This window comes from Spea bombifrons, chromosome 13 (genome assembly GCF_027358695.1).
Source record: "Spea bombifrons isolate aSpeBom1 chromosome 13, aSpeBom1.2.pri, whole genome shotgun sequence".
In the NCBI taxonomy this organism is placed as follows: Eukaryota; Metazoa; Chordata; class Amphibia; order Anura; family Pelobatidae; genus Spea; species Spea bombifrons.
The window spans coordinates 7,070,664-7,095,233 of NC_071099.1; the positions used below are offsets into that span (position 1 = coordinate 7,070,664).

The 24,570-nt window shown below is 39.0% G+C and overlaps 1 long non-coding RNA gene across 1 annotated transcript in view; it reads right to left on the reverse strand.

The window, feature by feature from the left end:
- Positions 1-24,570, reverse strand: part of LOC128471945 (uncharacterized) — a 73,334-nt gene that overhangs the window by 44,061 nt on the left and 4,703 nt on the right. The gene's annotated exons all lie outside the window — the stretch shown is intronic.

A 24,570-nucleotide genomic window follows, 5' to 3' on the forward strand; every position in this document is an offset into this window, starting at 1 on the left:
TTTTTTTTTCCTTTTTGACATGGCAATATCATAGAACATAGAATTTGATGACACATAAGAACCATTCAGCCAATCTAGTCTGCCCATTTTCCTGATGTAAGGAATTTAAACCCCTATCAGTATTTGGTCAAGTCCTATAGTGATGAGAGCTTTATATCTATCCCATGCTTGTTTAAATTCCCCTACTGTATTAGCCTCCACCGCTGCTGCTGGAAGACTGTTCCATTTATCTACTACCCTATGAGTAAAGAAGAACTTTGTTACGTAACATCTAAGCCTTTTGGCCTTCAAGTTTTAGACCATGAACTCCTTTCAAAAAAGCATCCTGCTTGCTTTTTGAGATACTTTATTACATTGTCTGCTTACCTTTCCCTCTCTTCCTTGTTATTGACAGTAAAGTGCCACTAATGCTATATTCTGCCTTGGGATTTCATGTACCACATGTCTCCCCATGTCTCTTGGTTAACAAGGGTCCCTCACCATCATCTTTCTGTGTAAAAACAGAGGAGAAGTATAGTTTATAGTAGCTTAGGTTGAGAAAAGACTTGCGTCTGTCATCATTAACTCATATGATGTAGTGGATGCATGGAAGGGTAATCCAGCAGAGGTGGTTTGTTTCTTTGTGTAAGCATTGAATGGGTTAATCTGATGTTGATTTAAATCAGTTTCTTGTGCATGCCCTCTGTATCTGTTCTGGCTAGAGGTGTCATCTTCCCAGAGGACCCCTGTGGTGATTCACAAGGATCCTGAGTTATAGGAATGCATTCCTAGCTTAAATGCAGGGGTTTTCCATCACCTTTACCCCACCATAACTTATTGGCAGATCAAAGATGGGAATCAATTCTTGGAAAAGGTGTCATATAATTGGTCATGTGGCCAGCAGGGTGTTTTCTTTGCAAAAGAGTCTGATTTAGGTGCAATACAGGGACCTCAAAGGAGAACTCCACGATTTACCGTATTTGCTCGATTATAAGACAAGGTTTTTCAGAGCAAATGAGGTCTGACTATGAGACTAAGATCCAGACTCCCAGCAGCGCTGCCGGGGACCTGGATCCTCCTGTCTGGTAACCTCAGCTGCTGCCGGCACTTACACTGGGCGTCTATCACTGAGTGCTGGCGAAAGTACCGGCAGCAGCGGAGGTTGTCTACGCACATCACTCATACCTTCCCCGGCTGGCAGAGAGGAGAATTCCCTGTATCGCAGACAACCCCCGCTACTGCTTGTACTTTTACGTAGCTTTTATGACGCAGCACCGGTGTCACATGACCGGTGCTCATTGAAGTTCTGGCGGAACACCTGCTGCCCCCACACGAGGGAGTCAGAAGCACTGATAAGTCGGGGGGGGGAGTATTGTATGGGTGGCATAAGGCTTTTCTGGAGGAAGGGTTCCCCATACCCATATACCACCTTATATGCCACTCTGTCCCATGATGTGCCTTTTAACTCCCTATATGTCAGAGTGGCATTTAGGGGTATATTATTATTATTATTATTATCCTTTATTTATATAGCGCCAACAGTTTACGCAGCGCTTAATACAATACATAAATTCAAGGGATATGACAAGAATTGACAGACTAAGACAACCCGATACATTTGGTGGAGAGAGCCCTGCTCGCAAGCTTACAATCTAGAGGGAAATGGGGTGACAAACATAAGGCACAAAGAAAGGGTGAGAGGTAGTGTGGTGGTTGTATCGATGACAAGGAAGTTCTAGCAGCTAAGATCGTATGCTTCTCTGAAGAAGTGGGTTTTTAGATGTTTCTTGAATGTCGGGAGGGAGGGTGAATGCTGAAGGTTCCTTGGGAGTAGATTCCAGAGATATGGGGCAGCTCGAGTGAAATCTTGTAGACGGGAAAAGGAAGAGGTGATGAGTGAGGAGGAGAGCCTTAGCCCATGGGAGGAACGTAGGGATCGAGTAGGAGAGTATTTGCTAATGAGGTCAGAAATGTACGGAGGAGCGGTATTATGGATGGCCTTATATGTCAGTACCAGGATCTTAAATTGAATTCTAAAGGTAATTGGGAGCCAGTGGAGGGATTCACAGAGGGGGGAAGCAGAAGAGGAGCGACGTGCAAGGAAGGTGAGCCTAGCAGCGGCATTTAGGATAGACTGTAGAGGAGAGAGTCGAGACAGTGGAGTGCCAACCAGAAGAGTGTTGCAGTAGTCAAGACAGGAAATGATAAGGAAATGAACCAGGGTTTTTGTGGATTCTTGGGTGAGGAATGGGCGGATACGAGAGATGTTTTTTAGGTGCAAGCGGCAGGATCTGGTGAGGAGATGAAGGAGGGGATATATCAAGGATGACCCCAAGGCATCGGGCCTGGTTAGTAGGAGAGATAGTCGTGTTGTTAATGGTGATAGAGAATTCAGGTAGTGGAGTGGAGATGGAGGGAGGGAAGATAATGAGTTCAGTTTTAGAAAGATTAAGTTTCAGGTAGTGTTGTGACATCCATGAAGAAATAGCAGACAAGCAATTGGTAATACGGGACAGGAGAGATGGAGAGAGATCAGGAGAAGACAGGTAGATTTGGGTATCATCTTTGGGTATATAAGGCATTTCTGGAGGCAGAGTGGCATATAGGGGGTTAAAAGCCATTTCTGGAGGCAGAGGAGGGGTTTAAGGCATATCAGGGAGGCAGAGTGGCATATAGGGAGGCAGTTTGGCGTACAGTGGGGTATAAAGCATATCAGGGAGGCAGAGTGGCAAGCCTGGGGTCAGATGTGTATAACTAGGGGGCAGGTTGGCAAATAAAAGGAAATAAAAACAAAAAAATATTTTTCTCAATCATAGCTTTTATTAAATATGAAATTAATATTTACTAGTAAAATGTTTTTCCTATAGGGTCGTCTTATATTCAGGCTTTTTCTTTTTTTCCTAAATTAATATTCAGATTTTGGGGGTTCATCTTCTTATCAGGGTAATTTTATAATCAAGCAAATACGGTACTTCATAAGAAACCACCTGGACTTAAGGAGTTTCCACAGGTCTGTATTGAAGAAACGTGTGAGTGAATATGAGGGGCCGTTAGGGACATTATTTCAGTTTTTTATCTCACATATATCATATAGTGAAACGCATATATCATGTACTGAAACGCATATATCATATACTGAAATGCATATATAATATACTGAAACGGGTTCACCAAGAGAGCTGTAGTAACTCCCAGAGATCACCCACATGTATCCTCCTGTTGTCCCCGGAATCACTTCCAGCACCAGTCAGCATGCGCACCTTGGAATCCTGCTATGTGTACCCAATAAGTAGACATACAACTACCTTGAACTGAGTACAGCAGGAATGAACAGTTTATTGTTGTAAAACATAGACTGATATAGCCACAGAACTTCATTAACATAAATCAACATTGATAAACATGTAGGTACATGTAGACAACCCAACCTTTAATCCCTTTTATCTACTGAATATCCCCCTGGTAGCCATCCTGTTAATGGGATTAGTTTAACAATGGAGTTCCTGCCTGTTTTGCAGCCAGGCTGGAGCCATCTCTGAGTACCTTGGGCCCCTGTATGACAGGTAATTCTGTCACAATATATATACTGAAACTGGTCATCAGTCACATGATCATGACCCTGACAGGTTGACTCCGCCTCCTAGAGCTCATTCTGAGTAACCATGGGAAGTTCGGATCATTAAAGTGAATTGGATCATTTCAACTCGTTCACTGAAATGATCCGATTCATGATCCGAATCTTCGGATCACTCAGTGTGACTCACAGCAGTTACTGTTTCCCAGTACCTCCGTGTAGGCACACTAAGGATTGGCCCCGCTCCTTTCATTTGTCAATGAATCCTCCTGCCTGCCTACTCGAGTGATGTCACTGAAGGCAGAGAGTCGTTCAAAGATACGGATCTTACAGGGATCCGGATCTGACAGTGATCCGGATCACTGTAAGATCCTGATCACTGAAAGATCCGAATCTTGAACGACTCTCTGCCTTCACTGGGATTCGAAACATCAGAGAATATCACCGTACTTTTATAAATAAATACATTAATAATCACTGCCCCCATGATTTACATTCCCCTTTACCTCTAACTGCACCTTAAGTTAACTTTATTAAATTAATTACATTAACCCTTAGCATTAAATTAAGCCTTAACACCCCATCAACCATGACTGCCCCTAAAATTAACCCTTAACACCCAATTAAGCATAACTGCCCCTAAATTAACCCTAAATACCCCATTAACCATAACTGTCCCTAAATTAATTGCATGTACTCCAGATAAATTACCTAATAAATTGGTATGGTTGATGGGGTCTTTAGTGTTAATTTGGGGCAGTTATAGTTAATGGGGTGTTTAGGGTTAATTTAGGGGCAGTTATGGTTGATGGGGTGTTTAGGGTTAATTTAGGGGCAGTTATGGTTAATGGGGTGTTTAGGGTTAATTTAGGGGCAGTTATGGTTGATGCGGTGTCTAGGGTTAACTTAGGGGCAGTTATGCTTAATGGGGTGTTAAGGGTTAATTTTAGGGGCAGTCGTGGTTGATCGGGTGTTATGGGTTAATTTAATTTAATAAAGTTAACTTAAGGTGCAGTTAGAGGTAAAGGGGAATGTAAATCCTGGGGGCAGTGATTATTAATGTATTTATTTATAAAAGTATGGTGATATTCTCTGAATGATTCGAATCTCTGTAAGATTCGGATCCCTGTAAGATCCAGATCCTTGTAAGATTCGAATCATTTGAATCATTGAATCATTTGAATCATTTGAATCATTGAACGACTCTCTGGCTCTATGAGTCATCATTCCTCTGTGAATTAATGAGCTGTAACCTGATCCCAGAGTCTGTGTCTGAGTGTTCTGCAGATGACTTGCTCTAGGATCAGGTTACAACTGCATGATTCACAGACTGAACTGCTACAAATGAATTGTTCAGTCTTCTGAACCGATTCATCCGGATCACTAAAAAGATTCGGATCAAATGAACGATTCGTTCATGATCCGGACATCACTACTGCCTACTCTAGTGATGTGAATGAAGGCAGAGAGTCGTTCAAAGATTCGGATTTTACAGGCAGCTTCAGGGAAGGGGGTGGTGTGTTGAATGGGTCCCCACAGTGTGCCTGATCGCTCCTGAGAGTGTCAGTGTGGCGTTAACCCCTTCAATGCCGCAATTGTGGCATTGAAGGGGTTAATTCACGTTTTTTATGGGGCTCTGCTGCTGGTGGTCTGCCTGGAAGCCCAGACAGACCAGCAACAGCAAAAACGAGCCCCCACAAGTCCTTTGATCAGTCCTGTAGGACTGATCAAAAAGACTCCTCCCCTGCAATCTCCAGTCTATGGGAGATTGTGTCCCAGCTGCCAGAGGCAGCTTCAGGGACAGGGAGACAGGGGTCTTTGGTCTCCACATGAGTGTGGAGACCAGTCCCCACCCCCTCCCTTGCTCAATTAACCCCTAGCCCCCTCTTGCTCAATTAACCCCTTCAATGCTGCGATTGTGTATGACCCCCATCGCAGCATTGCAGGGGTTAATATTAGTCCCCAAGAGCTTGTGGAGACTAAATATCAGTCAATGCTGTGCTTCAATGGAGCATCAGCATCGAAAGAGTTAAAAAAAATGTAATTTTTTTTTAAAAAAATATATAAATAAAATAAAAAAATTAACAGCACTGACCTGAAAGTCCAGGGTGCTTCCAGGTCAAATGCTGGGCTGATGATGATCAGATCACTCCTGGCCAATAGGAGTGATCGGATCATTGTGGCAGCCCATGGATGACCCTGCCCTACAAAGAGAAAGGGGTCATCTAGAGTAATTATGAAAAAATACAAGTTATTAATAATAATAATAATAACAAAAAACAACATAATTATTACCTGATTATTGATTGTTCTCCCTGATTGATGTCAGCGGCCTAAACCTGTCACTTACAAGTAATCTGATAAAAAAAAAAAATTAAAAAAGTTTAAAAATTGAAATGCGCATGTTCCAGTTTTGCCCTCAAAAATAGCTTCCTCAAAAAATGCATGAACCATGCATGTGAGGCCTTGTTGGAATCAGGGGATGTTGGTGAACAAAATGTGGTGTTTTCTTCCACTGTTGCACTTATGGTGTGCAAGAAATTTAATGCAACATTGAAATGTATGCGTTAAAAACAGCAATAAAATAATTTCCCCGTGAACTTTGGTAGACATCAGTGAAGAAATGGCTGGCTGAAAACTGTCAAAACTACCCTAGTTGGACACCTTGACTTGTCTACTGTTCATAAATATATACTTTTATGGGGTAATTTACAGTGGGGGCTTCCAAAATGTCCCATATGGGATATGGGCCCAGTAAACGAATTACTGAAAACTTGCGCATGTTCCAGTTATGGCCTCATGGCTTCCTCAAAAAATGCATGAACCATGCATATGAGGCCTTTTTTAGTACAGCTGTGTGACTTGGAATAGGAAGTTGTTCAACCATGACTTCCTGTTTCACAGGGGTATAAATATTAGGTAACACATAGGCCAAATTCCCTTAGTAATTGATCATAATGGGTAAAACCAAAAAATATGGTTGTGATGTGGGGCAAAAGATTCTTGAGCTTCACAAAATGGGAAATATATTTTTTTTAGTGATATAGTTGATGGAAAGGAATGTCTTTTTGCGGATGACACAAAAGTTTGCAACAGGATTGATGTTCCTGGAGGGATAAGCCAAATGGCAAATGATTTAGTTAAACTTGAAACGTGGTTAGAGCTGTGGCAACTGGAATTTAATGTGGATAAATGCAAAGTAATGCACCCGTGCATAACAACCCAAGGGCAGAGTATAGAATATTTGATATTGTCCTAACCTCACCGTTTGAGGAAAGGGATTTAGGGGTAATTATTTCAGAGGATATGATTTAAGTATTTAAGTACTTAAAGGGAGTTTATTTAAAAGGAGAAACACTACCACAATGAGAGGACATAGTTTTATGCTAGAGGAGCAAAGGTTTAAAAGTAACATAAGAAAATATTTCTTAACTGAAAGGGTAGTGGCTTCATGGAAGAGCCTTCCATCGCAAGTGGTAGATGTTAATACAGAGAAGGTGTTTAAGAAAGCATAGGATAGGCATAAGGTTAAGCTAGATATAAGATAAAGCCAGGGACTAAGGAAAGTTTTAAGATGTTGGGCAGACTTATAAGTGGCTTTAAGAAAATGACAAAAGCACTGAAAATGCCCACTTCCCCCACCAGTGAAATAATTAAGGAGTTCCAGTCAACTGGAAATGTTATGAATTAAACTGGAAGAGTATGTGTGTCTATATTGTCTCAAAGCACTGTGAAGAGTATGGTTCTAGTCGCCAAAAAATCTCCAAGGATCACAGGTGAAGAATTGCAGAAATAAGTTGCGTCTTGGGGTCAGAAAATTTTTCAAAACTACAATCCAACGTCACCTACATCACCACAAGTTGTTTGGAAGGATTTAAAGAAAAAAGTTTCTACTCTCATCCAAAAACAAACTCAACTGGCTTCAGTTCGCCGGACACTACTGCAACTTCAGATAGGATCGGGTTCTATGGTTGTATGAAACCAAAGAAGAGTTTTCTTGCCAATCAACACCAGTAGTTGGTTTGGCGCACACAGAGAGGTAGCCATATGGAAAAGGACCGCATGCCCACGGTTAAATATGGTGGTAGCATTTTGGGGCTGATAAAATCCAGGTCCTACTATGGCCATTGCTGTCCCCTGATTTGAACTCCATAGAAAACATGTGGACAGTCCACCAGCATTGACCTTGAAATTTAAAAGATGTGGAGAGATTTTGTATGGAGGAATCTCAGATCCCTCGCCATGTATTCTCCAACCTCATCTGGCATTATAGAAGACTCAGAGCTGTTATCTTGGCAAAGGGAGGTAAGCACAAAGTATTAACTAAAAGGGTGCCGATAATTCTGCCACACATATATTTAATTTTTTTTTTTTTTTTGGAAAAACCTGTGTTGTATTTGCAATTGTTTGATAGCAGAGCATTTCTGTGTATTATTTGAAGAAAAGATGAAAGAGTTAAACAATAAAGACACATTTTCACAACATTTTGTGCTCATTTTAAACCAAGGGAGCCAATATTAGTGGAGGGTACTGTATACCTTTATACAGCAGTATAGCTTTTTCTGGCCCAGTAACCCAGTTTAGCCCAGTAACTACCAAAATAAATACCAGCCATATGAGGCTGTTTCCAAAATCAAGGCAAATACCTAAATAAAGTTTTTTTTTCTTACTTTGCACTGAATTTTTCCTATTTTTAGGTTTTTTTTTCATATAAAAAATGGTTTATGTATAAAAAAAATTTCAAATGAAGATCCTACTTGTCTTCTAAAAACACAATATATAATTTGTAGGGATGGACTGAATGAGTTGGTAGGAAATCATAGTTAAATAAAGATGGAAATGTATCTGATTTTTTTTTGGAAATCATTGTAAAAAAAAAAAAATGCTGGTCATTAACAGGTGTGACAAACCCTTTAGTATGAGGGCCATACATGTCACTTTTAGGGGTCCTAAGCACAGTCCTCTAGGGCAATCAGAGTCAGGAACAGCAGCTTTGAACAAAACAGCGCTTTATTTTAACTGCTTAAACCCCAAAAACCAAATCATAAAAAGAAAACCTAGCTCCCAATTGGAGCCCTCTCTAACTGAACTATGCTGGTCTGGACTGACCAGCCTAATCACCCACTAACTCAACCTCCCAGCCAGACCCAGGTACGCCAGCCTCTGGAAAACCTCCCCCAGACAGCACACAAAATGTCCAGGCAGGTATTGCCTCACTTGGCTCAGGGGTGGTCTTGTTCAGGGCCTCTCCTTACCCTGGGAGCACAGGGAAGCTTCCTCTTTCCCCAACAGTCTCTCTGAGTATCAGGCTCCAGGGGTTTTTAATGCCCAGCACCTGTGCCTGATGCCGGCCTCATAGAAATCCTGTACTGGATCCTGCAGACTTCTAGCCTCTTGGAAAAGGCGGCATGGATTGTCCACAGAATGGGGGAATGGAGCATTGCTCCACCCCAGGGACCCATATTTACATTCTGGATAGCACCTGTACCCAAATGCCAAAATAAGCATCTCCCTGGGGTTTACACCGTCACAGGGTTAATCACAGCCTTAAATAAATGTTACCAATTTAATTATCAATTATGCTGGGCTAATTTGTCGATGTTTTAACAGCCGAATAAGCCTAGGTTGGTCCAGCTTAACACGTCTAAATCCGCATATTGAAATATCCACCTCTATTCAGAGGCTTAAATTAATCTATCTCAGCTCATTGAATACCATAGACGGAAATACCAAATTTTTAATTAAAAAAAAACAATAACTGATTTATCTCACATAATTAAATAGAACCCACTATCTCAGTTTATTTTAGTTAATAAATATCACTTTAAGCCTCATTATAACATTTGAACCATTTATCTAATTTACTAGGGCAATGTTTAATTTATTTGAAGTTGCTCCCTATTGCCTGTAAGTATGAGATGGTTTACTTTAGTTAGTGGAAAATTGTGACATATTATTGTCTATTGCAGCTGCTTGTTACCAACTAGCAAACTTATGTTTTATCAGAGAAGAGTGGATGGCATACTTGTGTGAGGACTCAATTCAACAAAATAACAGTTTTGACTGTGGCGTCTATACTATTCTGAATGCTCACTCTATCATTTTTGGGAAGCCACACCATGACTTTGTGAGTCACCATGTCCGGAAATGGATTGCTGTTAACATAGCATACACAAAGAGTGCAAATGGGAAACACAGAACAGGAAAAAATTGAGCCGTGGTTCGCATAGTAAGAAGCACAAAGCGCTTCTGAAAATGAACATGAATGTTACTATCTTTGAAAGACCATTGGTTACATATCTGTCATCTCTTCTCCAAAATGAGAGTAACAGATGGTCCACATATGCAGAGTAGTGATGGGAAGTTCGGATCATTAAAGTGAATCGGATCATTTCGATTCGTTCACTGAAATGATCCGATTCATGATCCGAATCTTCGGATCACTCAGTGTGCCTGCACGGAGTTACTGTTTTCCAGTAACCCCGTGCAGGCACACTAACGATTGGCCCCGCCCCTTTCATTATGAATCCTCCCCCCTGCCTCCAGTGATGTCAATGAAGGCAGAGAGTCGTTCAAAGATTCGGATCTTACAGGGATCCGAATCTTACAGTGATCCGGATCACTGTAAGATCCGTATCATTGTAAGATCCGGATCTTTGAACGACTCTCTGACTCTACAGTAGGGGAGTAGTCCCACTTAATATGAGTTTTAGATCCCGCGTGTGTACTAGGGGAGTATGTGTGCCAAAGATCTATATGATATGTCAGATGGTTTTCTCTAAAAAACAAGTTTAATTTTTCTCCTATTATATCCTATGGGCATTCACTCAAAACTGTCATTCACCTGTCATTCCATAGAAAACAGCTATAATCCCACTTAATATTAGTTTTAGATCCTGTGTCTGTACTTGGAGAGTATATGTGCCAAAGATCTATATGATATTTCAGAGGGTTTTGTCGGAAAAAAAGGTTTCATTTTTCTCCCATTATATCCTATGGGCATTCACTCAATACTGTCACTCACCTGTCATTCCCCAGAACATAGCTATAATTCCACTTAATATGAGGTTTAGAAGTTATACCTGTACTAGGGGAGTATATATGACAAAGATCTATATAATATTCAGAGGGTTTTCTCTAGAAGAAAAAAAAAACAAGTTTAATTTTTCTCCCATTATATCCAATGGGCATTCACTCAATACTGTCATTCACCTGTCATTCCATAGCACACAGCTATAATTCCACTTAATATGAGGTTTAGAACCTATACCTGTACTAGGGGAGTATACATGACAAAAATCTATATGATATGTCAGATGGTTTTCTCTAAAAAAAGATCTATATGATATCGCTGTGACAAGCGTCCATATCGCTGTGGCAAGTGTGAACAATTGGTCTCTCTGGAAACTGAGGTTGGTGCTCTGAAGTAGTGATGTCCGGATCATGAACGAATCGTTCATTTGATCCGGTTCTTTTTAGTGAACGATTCATTTTTAGCGGAATGAACTGAAGAGTCGAATGAACCGAAGAGTCGAATGATCCGGAGAGTCGAATGATTCGAATCTTACAGGGATCCGGATCTTACAAGGATCCGAATCTTACAGAGATTCGAATCATTCAGAGAATATTACTGATACCATACTTTTATAAATAAATACATTAATAATGTTCACACTGCCCCCAGGATTTAGATTCCCCTGAGTTTGCCCCCATTTACCAATAACTGCACCTACAGTTAACTTTATTAAATTAATTAAATTAACCCTCAGTCATCAGCATAAAATTAACCCTTATACCCCATCAACCATAACTGCTCCTGAAATTAACCGTAAAGATCCCATTAACCATAACGGCCCCTGAAATTAACCCTAAAGACCCCATTAACCATAACAGCCCCTGAAATTAACCCTAAATACTCCATTAACCATAACTGCCCCTAAATTAATTGCATATACTCCAGATAAATTACCTAATAAATTGGTATGGTTGATGGGGTCTTTAGTGTTAATTTAGGGGCAGTTATGCTTAATGGGGTGTTTAGGGATAATTTAGGGGCAGTTATGCTTAATGGGGTCTTTAGTGTTAATTTAGGGGCAGTTATGCTTAATGAGGTGTTTAGGGTTAATTTGGGGGCAGTTATGCTTAATGGGGTCTTTAGTGTTAATTTAGGGGCAGTTGTGCTTAATGAGGTGTTTAGGGTTAATATGGGGGTAGTTATGCTTAATGGGGTCTTTAGTGTTAATTTAGGGGCAGTTATGCTTAATGAGGTGTTTAGGGTTAATTTGGGGGCAGTTATGCTTAACGGGGTGTTTAGGGTTAATTTAGGGGCAGTTATGCTTAATGGGGTGTTTAGGGTTAATTTGGGGGCAGTTATGGTTAATGGGGTGTTAAGGGTTAATTTTAGGGGCAGTCATGGTTGATGGGGTGTTAAGGGTTAATTTTAGGGGCAGTCATGGTTGATGGGGTGTTTAGGGTTAATTTAATGGTGAGGGTTAATTTAATTAATTTAATAAAGTTAGCTTAAGGTGCAGTTGCAGGTAAAGGGGAATGTAAATCCTGGGGGCAGTGATTATTAATGTATTATTTATAACAGTATGGTGATATTCTCTGAATGATTAGAATGCCAATGAAGGCAGAGAGTCGTTCAAAGATCCGGATCTTACAATGATCCGGATCTTACAATGATCCGGATCTTACAGTGATCCGGATCACTGTAAGATTTGGATCCCTGTAAGATCCGAATCTTTGAACGACTCTCTGCCTTCACTGACATCACTGGAGGCAGGGGGGAGGATTCATAATGAAAGGGGCGGGGCCAATCGTTAGTGTGCCTGCACGGAGTTACTGGAAAACAGTAACTCCGTGCAGGCACACTGAGTGATCCGAAGATCCGGATCATGAATCGGATCATTTCAGTGAACGAATCGAAATGATCCGATTCACTTTAATGATCCGAACTTCACATTGAAACACTGATAGAGGTTGACAATCTTGAGAGGAAGTTTAGATGGGGCCCCTAGCAATGTGGGAGGAGATCAGGCAGAGGGGAGTCAGGCACATAGCTGGGTAACAGTAAGACATGGTTGCAGTGGGGGAGGGAAGAAGAACAAATTTGCCCTTTTAACCCCTTCGTGACAAAGGCTGATTTTACTTTTTGTACCCTTTGGGACAATGGCCGTTTTAACATTTCTGCGCTGCTCGTGTTTAGCTGTAATTTTCTTCTTTCCCGTTTATTGAACCCACACAAGTTATATATTGTTTTTTTCAGGACAAAAAGGGCTTTCTTTATCATATTATTTACTATTAAAAAAGTATAAAATATGGTGAAAAATTTAGAAAAAAATTCTACTATTTGTCCTGAGTTTAGAAATACCCAATGTTTTTATGTTTTTTTATGCTTTTTTCTACATGTTATGGGGCAATAAGTACAGGTAGCGTTTTGCTATTTCAAAGCCATTTTTTCCAAATCTGGTAATTCTTCCCCCCATGTGCCATTTCGGGTATCTTTGAAGCTGGCCAATGCAATTTACCCTATCAAATCATATATTTTTGAAAACTAGACACCCCAGGGTATTTCAAATGCTAGTATTTTAACTCTTTCCATGCACCATATCTACCACCAGTCTTTGTCAAACTTTGTGGTAGTACAGCGATACCTCACATGAATGATTTTGGCTGGCTGTTTGGGGGCAAAAGGGCCACATTTGGGGCATGCGCATTTTCAATGTTTAACTTTGGCGTTTGGCGATCAACTGCCCATGCCCTATTTGGTACATCTTTGAGCCGGGCCATTTCAGTGTGCCCAATTTTTTTGTGTATTTTTCCCCCACACACCTACTTTATGTATGAATTTACAGCTCCTGGTATATGCCGCTGTCACACAACACCCCAAAATGTGTTCAGCAATATCTCCTGAGGCCACATTTGGGACGTGTGCATTTTTCTAATTGGAAATTAGATGTGTGGCCATCCTTCCCCCCGTGTTAATTGGGACATTGTTGAGAATTACAGTGAAGGGGGATGTTATAATTATGGGTGACTTTAATCTCCCTGATGTGAACTGGAAAACGAAAGTAGCTGGTTGTACCAGGAGTGTGGATATTCTTAACTCCCTACTGGGATTATCTTTAAAACAAGTAGTTGAGGAACCAACTCGTAAGGAGGCCATTTTGGATTTAGTATTCACAAATGGAGATTTGTTAACAGATATTTCTGTAGGTGAAAGTTTGGGATCTAGTGATCATCAGTCTGTGTGGTTTAATATACGAACAGTGACAGAGTCACACCACACAAAAACAAAAGTTTTAGATTTTAGAAAAGCTGACTTTTCTAAAATGAGAATATGTGTTGAGGAGTCATTATCAGACTGGGACAATTTAAATGGCGTCCAGGATAAATGGGATTATGTAAAAGCTGTATTATTGAAGATAACAGAAAATTGTATTAGGCTGGTCAGTAAGAGTAAAAAATTAAAGAAACCGCTGTGGTACTCTGCAGAGGTGGCCAAAATCGTAAAAGACAAGAAGTTAGCCTTTAGTAGATACAAAAATACCCAAATTGAGGAAGATAGACAGATCTATAAAATTAGGCAGAAAGAGGCAAAGAAAGTTATAAGATCTGCCAAATCACATGCAGAAGAGTGAATTGCCCTCTCAGTAAAAAATGGAGATAAAACATTTTTTAGATATATAAATGAGAAAAGGAAAGTCAAACAAGGAATAGTTAGACTAAAAACAAAAGGAATGTATGTAGAAGATGATAAAGGTTTAGCTGACTGGCTCAATTAATATTTCTGTTCAGGTTTTACAGATGAAAATGAGGGAATGGGGCCTCAGTTGGGAAAAAAGACTGAATCATTTGAAATATGTAAGTTTATTGAGGCGGAGGTTCTACCTCAGTTGTCTAAGGTAAAGACAAATAAGTCGATGGGGCCTGATGGGATACAACCCAAGTTATTAAAAGAGCTTGGGGGCACGAGTGTATAGTCTTCTCTCTACAATGAGTTACATTGCGATTTGAATCCACTGTCCATTATTTGTATACATGATGTGATGCCTTGACCGGGTTGCCCCCGCATACTCTGTAATTGCAATGCGACACCAAGCAGCTGTGACTTTAACTTTACTGTTACCAGATTTCCTCATTCTGGAATGTCAATACATTTACTTCATGTTGAACTCAAATGTTTTACTACTGTATACGCTATGCTTGAATAAACAGTTTTGAAAAAAGAGCTTGGGGGTGTACTAGCAAAACCGTTAACTGATATATTTAACGAATCATTGGTAACGGGAGTCGTCCCAGGGGATTGGAAAGTAGCGAATGTTGTGCCCATTCACAAAAAAGGCAGTAGGGAGGAGTCGGGCAACTACAGGCCGGTTAGTCTTACATCTGTAGTGAAGAAATTAATGGAAACAATGTTAAAGGAAAGCATTGTTGAACATCTGAAGTCACTTGGGTTCCAAGATCAAAACCAACATGGGTTTTCCTCAGGAAGATCATGGCAAACGAATCTTTTTGATTTTTTTGATTGGGTGACTAAAGTAATTGATCAAGGTGGTGCAGTAGACATTGCATATCTGGATTTCAGTAAGGCCTTTGACACTGTCCCACATAGAAGACTTATAAATAAACTGCAATCTCTGGGTTTAGATCCCAATGTTGTTGAATGGATTAGGGAGTGGCTGAGTGACAGACAACAGAGGGTTGTAGTCAATGGTGTATATTCAGAACAAGGTCTTGTAACCAGTGGGATACCTCAGGGATCTGTACTTGGACCCATTCTCTTTAAAAATTTTATTAGTGATATTGCAGATGGTCTTGATGGAAAGGTATGTTTATTTGCTGACGACACAATGTTCCTGGAGGAAGAAGCCAAATGGCCAACGATCTAGGTAAACTGGAAAAATGGTCAGAGGTGTGGCAATTGGCATTTAATGTGGATAAATGCAAAGTAATGCACCTGGGGCATAAAAACCCAAGGGCAGAGTATAGAATATTTGATACTGTCCTAACCTCAACGCGTGAGGAACGGGATTTAGGGGTAATTATTTCTGAGGATTTAAACGTAGGCAGACAATGCAGCAGAGCAGCAGGTAATGCTAGCAGAATGCTTGGTTGTATAGCAAGAGGTATTAGCAGTAGAAAGAGGGAAGTGCTCATGCTGTTGTACAGATCACTGGTGAGACCTCACTTGGAGTATTGTGTACAGTACTGGAGACCGTATCTCCAGAAGGATATAGAAATGTTGGAGAAAATTCAGAGAAGGGCTATTGAAATGGTTTATGGATTACAAAATAAACCTTACCAGGACAGGTTAAAGGATCTTAACATATATAGCCTGGAAGAAAGACGTGACAGGGGGGGATATGATAGAAACATTTAAATACTTAAAGGGAATCAACCAGGTAAAGGAAGATAGTTTATTTAAAAGGAGAAATACTACCACAACAAGAGGACATAGCCATAAGCTAGAGGGGCATAGGTTTAATGGTAACATTAGAAAATATTACTTTACGGAAAGGGTAGTGGACGCATGGAATAGCCTTCCAGCAGAAGTGGTAGATGTTAATACAGTAAAGGCATTTAAGCAAGCATGGGATAGGCATAAGGCCAAGCTAGATATAGGATAAGGGTAGGTACTAAAGGAAAGTACTCAGAGGTTGGGCAGACTGGATGGGCCTACTGGTTCTTATCTGCCGTCACTTTCTATGTTTCTATATTTCAGAGGGTTTTGTGTGAAAAAAAGGTTTAATTTTTCTCCCATTATATCCTATAGGAATTCACTCAATACAGTCATTCCCCTGTCATTCCATAGAACACAGCTATAATTCCACTTAATATGAGGTTTAGAACCTGTAACTGTACTAGGGGAGTATACATGACAAAGATCTATATGATATGTCAGAGGGTTTTCTCTGAAAAACAAGTTTGATTTTTCTCCCATTATATCCTATGGGCATTCACTCAATAATGTCATTCACCTGTCATTCCATAGAAAACAGCTATAATCGCACATAATCTTAGTTTTAGATCCTGTGTGTGTACTAGGGGAGTATATATGACAAAGATCTAGATGATATATCTTAAGATTTTATTTAAAAATCAATTATTCTTTTCCCCTCTATTATAGTCTATGGGCATTCCTCCCCATTGAAGTCTATGGGCATTCTATTTTGTCATTCGTTTTAGTATGTCCCTCGGGGAGGTGTTTGTTTTTATTCAGGTTTTTTTTTATATGAATTTTGCCATTTCATTATGTTTATCTTTTCATGAAAAAGACAGTGTATTCCTCTCCACCCACCTCTCCTAGATCTAGGATTCCATAGTGGTGATGGCCAGGTTAAATTCTGGACTCGAATCCTATGCTTTCATGCAAATGTTGTTCTTTTGCTGTTTTATCTCTCAATGTTCTCTTTTTATGTTTTTATGTTATGTTTTGTTGTCTGGCGCGGAATCCTAAACGCCATGTACCGGGACGTCCAAAAAACGCCCACTAAGAAACCCCTATGGACGTCCCGGTACGTACAGCCTGGACTCCCCCCGGCAGCAGAAGCCGGCATCACTGGCTTTCTGCTGCCCGATCTCCTGTAACAGCTTCTGGCATGAAAGCCGGTAAGCTGTTACAGATGAAAGTGCCTGTTGAAAGTGCAGTTGCAAACGCGCGATCGGGCATTCCCTTCTGGGTTGCGTCACTGCTGACGTAACCCGGAGGCACAGAGACGCTGCGATCACAGTGTGATCGGTGCAGGGGGATCGCGGGGAGGGGAGTGAGAAACCATGTCTCTCACTCCCCCTCCCGTCCTGAAAGAGAAAAGCTGGAAAAAAAAAATTAATAAAAAAAAATAATATTAAATAAATCATTCAAATAATAATATAAATAATACAAAAAAAATTTATAATGTGAGCTGCGATGTCATTGTGACATCACTGGCATGTTCAGGAGGTCCCTAGGAGGTCCTCTAACCATTTCTGTGTAAAAATAATATATAAAAAATAAAAAAAAATGTAAAAAAATTAAAAAAATATATATAAAAAAAGATAATAAAAAACTTATTAAAAAACCTTACTTCCCATTGCCCTAGCATCACATCTAGCCAGTATAACCCTCCTGCCCCCGTTCACAACCCCCAAACCCGTTAAGCCATAGCCATAAAAATTATACACAATTGTACACCTAATAGTATGCTCCCTGGTGCTGGGAAAGTCTGGAAAATCTATATAAATAAGGTATTTCTGAAATCAAGACACCTGAATTAATAAACTTGGAGGGGATTTTCCATCACTTAATTTTGTGAGGATTCAGAGGGAAAATGTAAAAAAAAATTAGTTTATTTTTCTAATCTCCCCTAGTTATTACTAAATTTCTCATTCTAAATTTTCAGCTTATCATCCAACTATGGTATCAAACGAAAGCTCTATCTCTCCTTTCTTTTTTCTTCTCTTTTTCTCTCCCTCTCCTCCTTTCTTTCTCTCTGTCTCCCACATCTTCATCGTCTCTACATATATCTTTAAGAGTGGTTTATAACTGAATGAACAAAGATATGATCAACTATGTTAGCCCTAACTTCCAAACTTCTTTGGGAATTAACCTGTTAAAATTACAGAGTCTTAAAATTGATAGATGTCTGGGTGTATGTAGAATGTTTGATGTTTTAAAAAATATGAATTATAAGATAAAGGTATCATTAATAAGTACTAAGAAACTACAAGAATGGGTATTTCGATAAAACTCATGTCATGGAATGTGCAAGGGTTAAATAGTCCACAAAAGAGATCCCACCTATACGAAACATTAATTCATAACAAAGTAGATATTGCTTTGATACAAGAGACTCATTGGGCAATTAACCCGTCACGCATCTGGAACTATAAGAAATTTCCCGAGATTTTTTGCTCAAACCTTGAAGGGAATAAGAAAATGAGAGGTGTTGCGATTATAATATCAGACAGAGTAAAATTTGAACTCATATTACACGAAGAGGATACACAGGGTAGATCACAAATTTTAATCTGCAAAATGAATGATATCGTATACACTATTGGAAATATCTATGCACCAAATAAAAACTCTTCCAAGTTTGTGACAAAATTCTATGAAAGATTATTACAACTAAAAAAAGGCTTTCTTTATATGGGAGGAGATTTCAATTGTATCATAGACCCCGAAAAAGACAAAGGTTTACCTTCAACCGCATCCCTACACCCACATATAAGAACAGAAGCAGGACAACTAAAGGAATTTTTAGAAAGAAACTGTCTATATGATATATGGAGAGTCTTTCATCCTAGTGAGAAAGACTTTACCTTTTTCTCTCAACCTCACATTTCCTACTCTAGGATTGATTTTATACTTACTGAGCTTGACAACCTTCAATTAATAAAGAACTCTAGCATAGGGCAAATAGTGTGTTCAGATCATGCACCAATCTTTATTGAATTTAAGAACAATCGATATTATGAAACCAGCCATAGATGGCGATTGAACGACTATATATTAAATAATGACGAGGTTTTGGATGATTTAACCAACCATGCTTCCTTATTCTTTGAAACAAATGATAACGGAGAAGTGTCCAATTTGACACTTTGGAACACATTTAAATGCTATATGAGGGGCTGCTTAATAAAGACAAATACTTACCTAAAAAAAAGCAGGGACAGTCTAGCTGATTTTTACTTAGCTGTAAAAGAGAAATTAAATAAAGAAAATCCTAATAGAATAGCTACAGAAGAATTCAACCTAATAAGAACAGAAATTAATAATAAACTACAGGAGAAAATAAATAGATGACTGTTAAGATCGAAACAAAATTGGTACTATGGAAATAATCGGGTGGGCAGATATTTAACAAATAAACTGAAGTTTGAACATATTAAACGAGTTATAAAAAAAATCATAACGGGAAACAAGGTTTTTTTGAATCTCTCACAAATAGCTAAATGCTTTGAGGATTATTATAAATCTCTTTACAATTTACCAGGGCCCGCAAAATCTCAAAGTAATATCAGGAGCTATCTCAGTTCCCTTAATGGACCGAAATTAACTACAGAAGCCTTAGATATATTAAATGCCCCACTAAATAGAGATGAAATCAAAAGGGGAATCGAAAACTTAGAAAGGAAAAAAGCCCCCGGACCTGACGGCTTTACGGCTGCATTTTACTTATCATTTAAAGATACTATTGTCCCATTATTATTTAATGCATTTAAAGAAATAACAGATGGAGCTAAATTTCCATCTGAAATGCTTCTAGCAGCAATATGCCCAATACCAAAACCTAATAAAGATCCGAGCTATGTTTCCAACTATAGACCAATCTCATTGATAAATATAGATATAAAGATTTATTCAAAGATTCTTGCCGAAAGACTTAAGATATATCTTCCTGAAATTATTCACCCGGACCAAACAGGTTTCATAAAAGACAGATCAATAACAGATAACACACGCAAAATAATCAACCTTATAGATCTGTCTAACAAAAATTCTATACACACTGCCTTTCTGGCACTTGATGCAGAAAAGGTATTTGACCGGGTAGATTGGTTATTCTTAGCAGAAACACTAGAAGCTTTTGGCATTGTGGGACAATATAAAAACAACATATTAGCATTATATAAAGAAACCTCGGCATTAGTAACAGGTGCTATGTTTACATCAAAAGCCTTTAAAATCAGCAATGGAACTAGACAAGACTGTCCACTAGCCCCATTATTGTATGTGTTAACGGTTGAACCTTTAGCTCAAGCGATAAGAAATTCACCCAAGATAGCTGGAATTAAATCAAGATTTAAAGAACATAAAATAACGCTCTTTGCAGACGACATAATCTTAACTCTTCCACAACCAGAAAACTCTATAAAATATGTATTAGAAATAATTAATGAATACGGTAGTCACTCAAATTATAAATTAAACATTAATAAAACCGAGATCGCCTTAATCCATCAAACGATAGAACAAGAACGTATTATGAGATCATACATAAATGTGAGTTGGAGAAATAACTCTATAGACTACCTGGGTATACAAATAAAATATAATTTGAAAGAGTTAGTTAGAGATAAATATATTATGTTAATCAACAAAATGAGGAAGAAATTACATGAGTGGAAAGGTTTAGAAATTTCATGGCTAGGGAGACTCAATGCAATTAATGCATATTATATTCCAAAAATACTATATATTTTCAGAGCTATTCCACTAAGAGTCCCCTATTCCATTCTTTCCCAAATTCAAAAATTAATTAAAAAGTTCATCTGGCAAGATAAGGCTCCGAGAATTTCTCATACAAGACTAGTAAGAGGTATACAAATGGGAGGACTATCATTACCTAACATCATAGAACTACACGAAGTATGTATGTTCACTCACTTTCTTTTGTGGGATAGACCTATAAACGATAGTATACCTTGGTATAACACTGAAACCGAAAATACTAACCTTTCACAACCATTCGATGTAGTTTGGATAAGTCGAGACTTAACCAAGATTATTAAAACTGATAACGCAGTAACCAAAGACTTAATTATAACTTTAGATAAATTTAAAAAACATATGAATATTGAGAATCTTATACTCTGCTCCAATAGAAGCATTAACAAATTGTATAAACGACTTAAACCTAAATAGTTGGAGACGAGTTAATTTAAAACATATATCTGATTTATACAACTTAGATGCTTTATTACCTTGGGTTGATTTGAAAGAGAAATGGGGATTACCAAACAATGAATTTTGTAATTACATAAGAATTAAACATTTTCTTCAATCAGTAGATATTATACACTCTATGAAATTCGAAGAATTCCTTAATAAACATCACAAAACAAGCTTAATCCATAACGTAAAATCATTAAGAGAAAACTTAAAAAGAGATGAGTTATTACCCAATAAAGTTAAGTGGGAAACTGATACTGGACAAACGTATTCAAATTCAGATTGGCTGCAAGCATATAATGAAATTGAAAAACACTCGCATTGTTTAAGTATGCATAAGCTACACTATAAGATAATACACAGGTGGTATTGGACCCCAGTTATCATTTCAAAATTTGATAAGGACATTCCCAGAGTTTGTTGGAGATGTGGGCAAGGAGAAGGAACTTTATACCATATGTGGTGGGAATGCGAACAACTAGGAGACATTATTAAAATTCTTTTTGGAGTAATTAAGGAGATACTAAATCTCAAAATCGCCCCATCGCCTCAAATATTTTTATTTCATATCGGTTTACACAAATTACAAAGAAAACAAAAGACGCTAATAGTTCAGCTAATATTAGCCAGTAAACTGGTTATAGCTAGAAACTGGAAAAAATCAGGAAAAATATCATGGGAAGAGGTAAACGCCCAAATACACTTCCAGAGTAAAATGGAAGAGGGCTATTATATGAGTAAAGGGAAAAAGACGAAATATTCAGAGATATGGAACCCATGGACAACATATGCACATTCAAAAGAACGACCCACAGAACAAGTTAATAACGTAGTTTAGTAAAATAATATATTTAATGATACCTGTTTAATCAAAAACATAGTAGTATATTTGATGATAGAATGGATGTATGGCACTTACCTTATTATTTAACTCGCTATAATATACACTTATCTATCTGCTTGGAATTTAATTTATTAAATTAAAGCAAGGGTAAATTACAGATAATGCGAGTTATAAACATAATATAAGGACATAAGAAATGTTAAGCAGTACTAATTGGTTTATATTATACTATATTTGTTTGCTTGTCCTAATCTGTATGTGCTGTTGTACATGTAGCAAGTATGTTAGTCAGTATGTATATGTTAGTTAGAATGATGTATGTAAAAATTGATTACAAACAATATTATGCAAAAACGAACGACACAGCTAACAAATCGATGGATATGTTTATATATGTCTGTTTTTGTACGTTTTAGATGTAATGTCTTTTGATTACGAAAAAAAAAGAAAAAACAATATATAGTTTACATGGGTACACTATTCACAGGAAAAGAGAATCATCGCTAAACCGACACAACCCAAAAATGGCAAAATTGCTCTGGGCTTTGAGGTACCAAAAACCCCTGGGATTGAAGGGGTTAAGCGATGTACTTGGTATGTGCATTGATTTCTGGTCACCGTGGGGGACTCGCTGGGACTCCCCTGGGTCACTTGTTCTAGACTGGTTGCTGGCATCTCGTGTTTCGCGAGGTATCGGTTGAAGGCCCATCCTAAATCACTTTGTAACTATGACACAATCTAGTTGCACTAACAGTTCGCCATCCTCTTTGCGCCTATTGTCCCGGAATGTTGAGGGCTTCAATACCCCTATTAAGAGGAAGAAGGTTCTAAGTCATCTTAAACGTTTGCATCACGGCATTATATATCTCCAGGAGACACACTGGTGTGATCGTGCTCATAATACCTTGAGGGCGCCCTGGTTCGCAGAGTGCTATTCCTCCATGTATGTTAAAAAATCTAGGGGGGTTTCCATCTTGTTTTCTAAAAGGCTGCCTTTTGTGGTTGAATCCATGTCTAAAGACCCAGATGGAAGGTACATTATCCTTACTGTTAAATTATATACCTAAACGTTTACGTTGGTTAATGTTTATGCCCCCTGTTTTGGACATACTACCTTTTTGAATAAAGTCTATAAGCTCTAACTGGGTATGTCCGCTCCTAATGTTATCCTGGGAGGTGACTTTAATTCAGTGGCAAACTCTACTTTAGATGTTTCGGGGAGATCTGAGCGCTCGGCAGCATTGTCCCCCCTGCCCATGCTGGAACACTTTTCTTTGAGGGATGGCTGGAGATACCTTAACCCAATTGACAGACAGTATACTTTTTACTCGCACCCGCATGACTCGTTCTCCAGAATAGATTACCTATTTATTCCAGACTTACTCTTGCATCGTTTGTTGGGTGCGACGGTGGGCAAAATTGTGGTTTCCGACCATGCTCCCATTTGGTTGGATGTTCGACTCAAGGTCTCCCTTTGCAATTCTCGTAATTGGCGGTTTCCCTCATATCTCTATCACTCTGACGCATTCAAATCCTTTTTGATTGCAAAGTGGAATGATTATGTTGACGACAATCATGCCCACCTGGACGATCCGGATTTATTCTGGGGGGCCTCTAAACCCGTAATGAGGGGGCACATTATTGCCTATGTAGCAGGGCGCAGGAGGGAGGCTGAAGCGAGATTCACTCAACTAACCAATGATCTTTCCCGAGCGTATGCTGCCCATAAAACATTAAATACGCCCCATACGACAAAGGTATACAAAGAGACCAAATCGCTGTTTGAGGCTTGGGCTGATGAAAAGGCTCAACTTTCCCATAATTACGCTAGAAATGCCTTCTTCAGATGGGGTAATAGATCCGGGAAACTCCTGGCAAACCTGATCCGGTATTCAAAAACGGCTCATCGCCCTGTTGTATGGGTCTCCAACACTGCCCGGGAGGTGATATCAGACCCCAATGATATCACACAATTGTTCGCAAACTATTTTGAGGACCTTTATAAAGGAGATCCGGTTTCTCAAATTTTTCATAGAGCTAACATCCCTAAATTATCGCCGGCGGATAGGGAGCGGCTTGCTGCACCAATTACCCCCCTGGAAATTTCAACTACAATTAAAAATCTCCCCAATGGTAAAACCCTAGGCCCTGACGGTCTTAGCGCAGAATATTACAAGCTTTTATCCACATATGTACCGGTCCATCTGGCCGAGATCTATAATCGTTTTCTAACAGGTGGTACCCCTCCTAAAGAATTTACAGCATCCAGGATTATTGTCCTCCCTAAACCTCATAGAGACCCTGCGGTATTATCCTCATACTTATTATTAAATCATTAAATTATTATTAAATCAGGACCTAAAATTTTTTGCTAAGATCATGGCTGCTCGTTTACAGCCTATTTTAACAAAAATCATCTCTCCTTCTCAAACGGGTTTTGTAAAAGGTCGCCATTCTACCCAAAACGTCAGGAATGTCATCGCGGCTATTGTGGCCTCTAAACTCAAAAAA